Source organism: Chinchilla lanigera, unplaced genomic scaffold (genome assembly GCF_000276665.1).
Source record: "Chinchilla lanigera isolate Chin_1 unplaced genomic scaffold, ChiLan1.0 scaffold00007, whole genome shotgun sequence".
In the NCBI taxonomy this organism is placed as follows: domain Eukaryota; kingdom Metazoa; phylum Chordata; class Mammalia; order Rodentia; family Chinchillidae; genus Chinchilla; species Chinchilla lanigera.
In genome coordinates, this window is record NW_004955408.1 from 3,653,317 (window position 1) to 3,659,806 (window position 6,490).

Sequence of the window (6,490 nt, forward strand, 5' to 3'; positions counted from 1 at the left end):
ACCAGTGGCATATTTTTACAGAGTGGCTGCTAGTTGGCCAGCCTGCCTGAGGACAATAGCAGCTACAGCTATGCTAACAGAAGAAGCTATGAAACTAACTTTGGGGCAAAGATCAGAAGTTCTGAGTCCTCATAAGTTTAGGGCTAGTTCTTGAGACAATAGGTTAATTGTGGTTGACAGGGGAATGGCTTCAGAACATGCTTCTAGACACCTCTGAGGTTATCATAAAGACTCGTACTACTCTTAATACTGCCTCCCTGAGGCTCAGAGGTTAGCCACTCTTGTGAGTAGGTGATTGCCTAGACCTATGCAAACAGGCAGGACATCAGTGACTTGCCCCTATAAGACCCTGAGGAGGTATGATTCACTGATGGAAGTAGCTTTATCCAAGAAGGATATCAAAAGATAGTTGTCATTTCACAACTTGTTATAGAGGTCAAACTCCCTCCTCCAGGAACCTCTGCTCAAAAAGCAGAGCTCAGGGCACCAGGCACAGTGGCGCATGCCTGTAATCCCAGCACTCGAGAGGCTGAGGTAGGAGGATTGCTATGAGTTCAAGACCAGCCTGTGCTACATAGTGAGTGCAAGGCCAGCCTGAACTACAAAGCAAGACCCCATCTCAATGAAAAACAAATATTTTAAAAATATAACGAGAAGGCAAAAATCTAATTCCAAATATACCTTTCTGGTGCTACATGTCCATACAGAAATCTGTAAAGAAAGGGGCTTAGCTAACTAATAAACAATCATCTATATAGCACAAGCAAGGGGAAAAAAAAGCACAAGCAAGAAATTGTACAACTACTAAAGGCAGTCCATCTTCCCAAGCAGGTCACTGTCATTCATTGTAAGGGACACCAAAGAGAAATGTCTAAGGTCTCCTTGGGAAATCAAAAGGCTGAGAGAGAGACAAGAAGGGCAGCCTTATAACCTTTCAAGACCCTAGCCTTATTTCCAGCTCCTGAGGAACCTTTAAAACTGGTCTATATCCCTACAGGATATCCCTATATCCCTACAGATAAATGGGCCCTAGGACAAGGAGCAATTAAAGAGGGACTCAGATGGTCTTTAAAAAACAAACCAGTCCTTCCTCAATAGACACAGCAGAAGCCATGTGTGGAGGCAGGAGGATCATTGCAAGAGGTCAGCCTGGGCGACAAAGTGAGTTCAAAACCAGGTGGAAGTGCATAGTGAGACCCTGTCTCAAAAAGACAAAAAAGAGAGAGAGACAGTAGAAGGCTATATAAATCCTTCATGATCCCTTCCATGTAAAAAGAGATGCTACATGGGAGACCAGGCATGGTGGTGCATGCCTGTAATTCCAGCACTTGGTAGGCTGAGGCAGGAAGATTGCTGTGAGTTCAAGGTCAGCCTGGGCTACAAAGTGAGCTCAAGGTCAGCCTGAACTGCATAGTGAAGCCCTGTCTCCAAAAGACAAAATAAATAAATAAAAGAGATAGTACATGGGAAATGGTTACTCAGATTTTGACAGGACCAGGACTAGCAGTGACCACCAAATAGGGCTGCAAGTTTGCCCATTCCATGCCTACAGTAACCTTGGCAAATCCAGACTACCTCCTTTGTTAAAATCTGTACAGAAAAGAGGGCATAACCTGGGGAGGACTGGCAATTAGACTTTACCTACATGCCATATGGGTGATTTAAACAAATATTGATCCTAATTGTCACCTTAACAGGCTGGACTGAGGCCTTCCCTATCTTCCCTATAGCCTTTCAGAAAAGTCTATAGAGGTAGGCAAGGTACTCCTGAAAAAAATCATCCCCCTGTTTGGACTACCCAAGCCCCTTCAGAGCGACTATGGGCCTTCTTTTACCTATCAAATAACTTGAGAAGCAGATGGCAAGAGCTGTAGGAATAAATACCATTTCCCTTCTACATGGTGACCTCAGTCCTCTGGAAGAAATCAAGAGAGCCAACCAGACCCTAAATCAAACCCTGGCAAAACTTTGCCAAGAGATGTCTGGCTCTTGGCTTCTATTATTTCTGATAGCCGTCATGTAGATTCAAAATATTCCCAAAACTGGGCTAAATATGAGTCCATTTCTGATGTTATGTGGGAGGCCTTTTCTATCTTCTGATACAGGAGTAGACCCAGAGACCAAGAGACTCTTATGATATCTTATTAATCTGAGCCATGTACAATAGGCTATATGGGAACAAAGTCCCACCAGCTTCTGGCCCAGGGGGATCACCTAGTGTCTGCCCTGGTGTCTTGGTTACTTTTCTGTCATTGCTAAGACAATATACCTGACACCCAGAAAGGTTTATTTAGCTCACAGTTTGTGGAGGTTTCAGTCCGTACTCAGCTGGCTCCAAGGCAGAGTGGCACATGGCAGAGGGCAACAGTTCATGGCAGCAGAAAACAGCAAAAGCAACAAGAGCAAAAAGGGAGGAACAGCAAGAGCAAGCCTCTTTCTCTCCCTTATACTGTATGCAAATTACCCACCTCAGGGCCGGTATAGCACTCACACCCATAACCCCAGCATTGGACCATGGATCAATCATAAACTCTAGAAGCCCACCCCATAACTGCATGAGGCTTTAAGGGCACACCTAGAACAAACCATAACACCTGAAGACCGAGTGCTCAACAAAACTTGAAAAAAAGGGACTCCTGAGACCAACTAAAACCAAAATGAAAGGATCCTTTTTCAGTGATCCTTGCCACACCCACTGCAGTAAAGGTGTCAGAGATAGATAGCTGGATTTGCCTCTCTAGGATAAAGCCAGCTCCACCTAAACTGTCTGAAGAAAAAGATCACTCAAAAGAAAAAAGCTATCTCTATGAGCTTCTGGAAGCCCTGGGTCTGCTCTTCAAAAAACAAGTCCATTTCAGCTCTGAGTGTGGCTAAGTAGTCACTATTGATCCCTGTTCCCACAGGTTAAATGGGCACTGGTTGCCTATCTAATATCCCTCTTTGCCATACTTTCTCTTCCACAGGAAATTTTTCTCCTGTGCTCCTACTGAACCAGCTGTTCAGCAGTTCTCCACATATAGACACTGACTCTTCTTTTAGTTGTATACTTTGTTTAATACTAGCGTTGTTTCTATAGTGCAACTATAGTAATCTCTAAATTTACTTTTCATTATAAATATTTGTTGTTTTGTTTCAGAAACATTTTTCCTACTCTCTTGCACATGCACTCAGACACACTACAAAAAATTCATTCATAATACAGTAAGGACAAACATTACTCAGGTAAATGTCTTCCACTAATTTCCCATAATTAAAAAAAAAAACAGAATTATACATATTGAATAAGGCTCATAGGTTTAGTTCAAGTTCCACAAAAGACCAAGAATGCTTGTTGACTGTGATGGGATTCACTTTTGGTTGCAATGAATGCCAAGAGCAGACACCTGGCTTCCACTCGTGAAACATAAACTTTCAACCTAACAAATGCATTTCAGAATAAAAAAGAGAACACAGAAAACCCAGGAAGAAAATCTTTTGCAATAGGAGTTCAGAATCATGGACATAACTTTCTTATATGATAAGCAGTCATCCCATAGTCCCAACCCAAACTGTAACTGAGTAGATGGGTTAGAATACAATGACATGTGTGTTCATATTGCTAGGATACACAGTAAAAATCTGTCATCATATTTATCCTTTCATTATATCCAGGACCAAGGTGAAAAATGAAACAGAACAACTCACTCAGGTCAAATATCCTTAGAAAGGAATTTTTTTTCCAGGAACACGAGTCAGGAGAGCTGGGAGGTTTGCTGGAGGGAGGAGGATGGTATTGACATTCAGATGTCTTCTAACAACTGCGTATCAAGTCACAGGCAGAGGCAGCCAGGACTCTATGATATGAGAAGGATGTGTGTCTCTCTCTCTGGTTGAAAGTTTGGTGCTGAGGTGCCTGGTCCTCCAGAGCAGAGACAGGAAGTCTGCCGGGGTGTGGGCTCTGGCCAGCAGCTGCTCCTCCTGCTTCCCCTCTGGAGATGGAGGGCGGTGGGCAGTGGTAGATGGTAAAACCATGAATTCCCACCCAAGGTCTAGACCCTAGCTCCACGGAGGGCAGCCTCCCTGACTTGTGGCTAGACAATGGGATGGCAGGTGGTAGTGGCCAGAGCTTCAGCACCAAGTTTCACAGCCAAGTCTGGCTTTGATTCTGCTGCCCTGCAAAGAAATTGTGCTCTGGATAACCGTACCATTTTGAAAGCCTCAGACTCACTCCTAGGCCTTAGACCCCACACTGAGATCTCTGAAAGTAGGTGCTCTTTTCTCATTGTCTTCTGACAGGTTTTCCTCAGCCAAGCCATGAGGTTCAACATCTTAAAATAAAGTACATAATCCCCAGTAGGTAAGGGCCTGTGACTTTTCAGCCAGAAATAGCCATATGAAGACAGAGTCCCTCATACCCTCAGCAGCCTGTAAACAATTATGACTCTCAGGGGAAAGTGAGGCAGGAGATTAGGGTGTGGCAAGACAACTGGGCAAGCGGGCATGACCTGGCAGTCAGAGATCCAGGACATGTGCAAAAGCCCTGTACCTGATACCAATCAGAGAATGCTATCTTCAATTCTTCGGGCACAAAATCAAGCACATCAAGTGGGTTTTTGATAGGATAGCGTAGCTCTGAGGTCAGAATGGGGGCATGAAAGCCCCCAGCGATTGACCTCACACCACTGTCATCTTTCTTGCTCCGTGGCCACTCTGCATGCAGAGCGCATGTCCTTTCCTGCTTTAATTGGCCCACACTCACTTGGCAGAGCATTTCTTTTCAGAGCACTTCTCCTTTCTTTTCTTACCTTTAGTACCTTTAATAAATGTAGAACCCCATTACCTCATTTCCTGTCCAGGACATGACAGGAATACTTTGTTCAGGACAAGAGTCTGGAGGGACCCCTGAAAAAGACCTCACAATACCCCAGCGCACTGCTAACACCCTTACAATAGGAGGCAAGCTTATGCTTGCCTGGAACCCTGCTGAGAGCCCTCCAGAGGCAAGGGGCCTCAAAGATGTTGTTTTTACTCCTAAAGATTTTCCCCTAGCTCCCCTCACCTGCTCTAGACTAATACTTAGGGTTTGGTCTCAGCACTGTCTAGGTGGGAAATACAGCCTGTGTTCTACAGGGAAACAGCATACACACTGAAAAAATTATAGGGCTCATGTTCTGGCAGGAACAGGTATACTGTGTATAAAACTATTAAGCTGAGCATATTCTCTGATGATTCATGGATTAATATCCAAGCAAGTGTCCTTCCTTCTCTCTGAGATGACTCTTTGAAATTTATATGTAATCATAACCTACAGAAACGAGATGGAGATGCCAGAACCTCTGTAGACTACTGAAGGAGTCAGAAGACCCAAGGGATGAGAAGGTAAGATTTCAGTTATCATACAAGACCAGAGAACCTACCACCAGACCACATTCTGCAGGAAGGTCCAGGGGACACTCCCTCCCCTGAGGCAACAGGAAACACAAGGTGACGGCTCATTCTTGCCAGTAGGGCAGGATTCTGGAACAGCAGAGGCTGGATGGTAGCACTTAATTAATAGACACAGAGTAGAATTAATTACTGCAAAGCCAAAGTGGCAACCATAGTGCTTTGATATAGGGGACCCATCTGTAGCAATAGCTAACAGACCATGGTATGCCGAAGGTTGAAGAAATTGGTAGATGACCATGTGATACTTAACTGTATAACTGCACCCTCCAAATAAAGAGCTAGTGAGAAGGCAGGTGCTAACTGCCACAGTGGAAAAGAGTATTTGCTCATAAATTTCTCAGATCTAGGCCAGTTCTAAAGTTCAGAGTCTACTGATTTAAGGGAAGACCAAGTTTCATTCTAGAAGAAATTTTAATGCTACCAAAAGTACACATGATAATTATTTCCATGATTTCTTGCTATAAACTTCTTACCTATAACTCTGGCCATACTAGAGGAAAAGAACCAAACTTTTCAAGGTCTATGGGGTACAGTAGCAGCTGGCAACAACACTAAGGGTGGAAAACACTGTCATGTTCCTCCAATAAAATTGTCTTTTTTAATTTTAAAGGGAAAAAACCAAAATTTCAAAACAAGATAATAGGAGGGCAGCAATATTTGGTTTGGTTTGGTTTGGTTTGGTACCGGGAATCAAATTCATGACCTCAGGCCTACCAGGCAAGCGCTTATGCCACTGAACTATATCGCTGGCCCTACAATGGTTAATACATAGCATATTGCTATCTTTAAATTAGTTACTGAGAGTACAAGATGCCAGCATTTAATTGTCCAAACAATGTTAGCACAAACCTTTCTTTGCAAAGAAATAAGAGAAATTAGTAGTGTAATTTTCTTAACTATCTTATATATGCATATTTTTTCTTTTGCTTTTCCCTTCCTTCTTTTCTACATTCCACACTGACTTCCACAGTGGTTGCACCAATCTACACTACTACCAACAGTGGAGAAGTGTTCCTTTTTCCCCACAGCCCCTCCAGCATTTGTTATTGGTTGATTTCTTGAT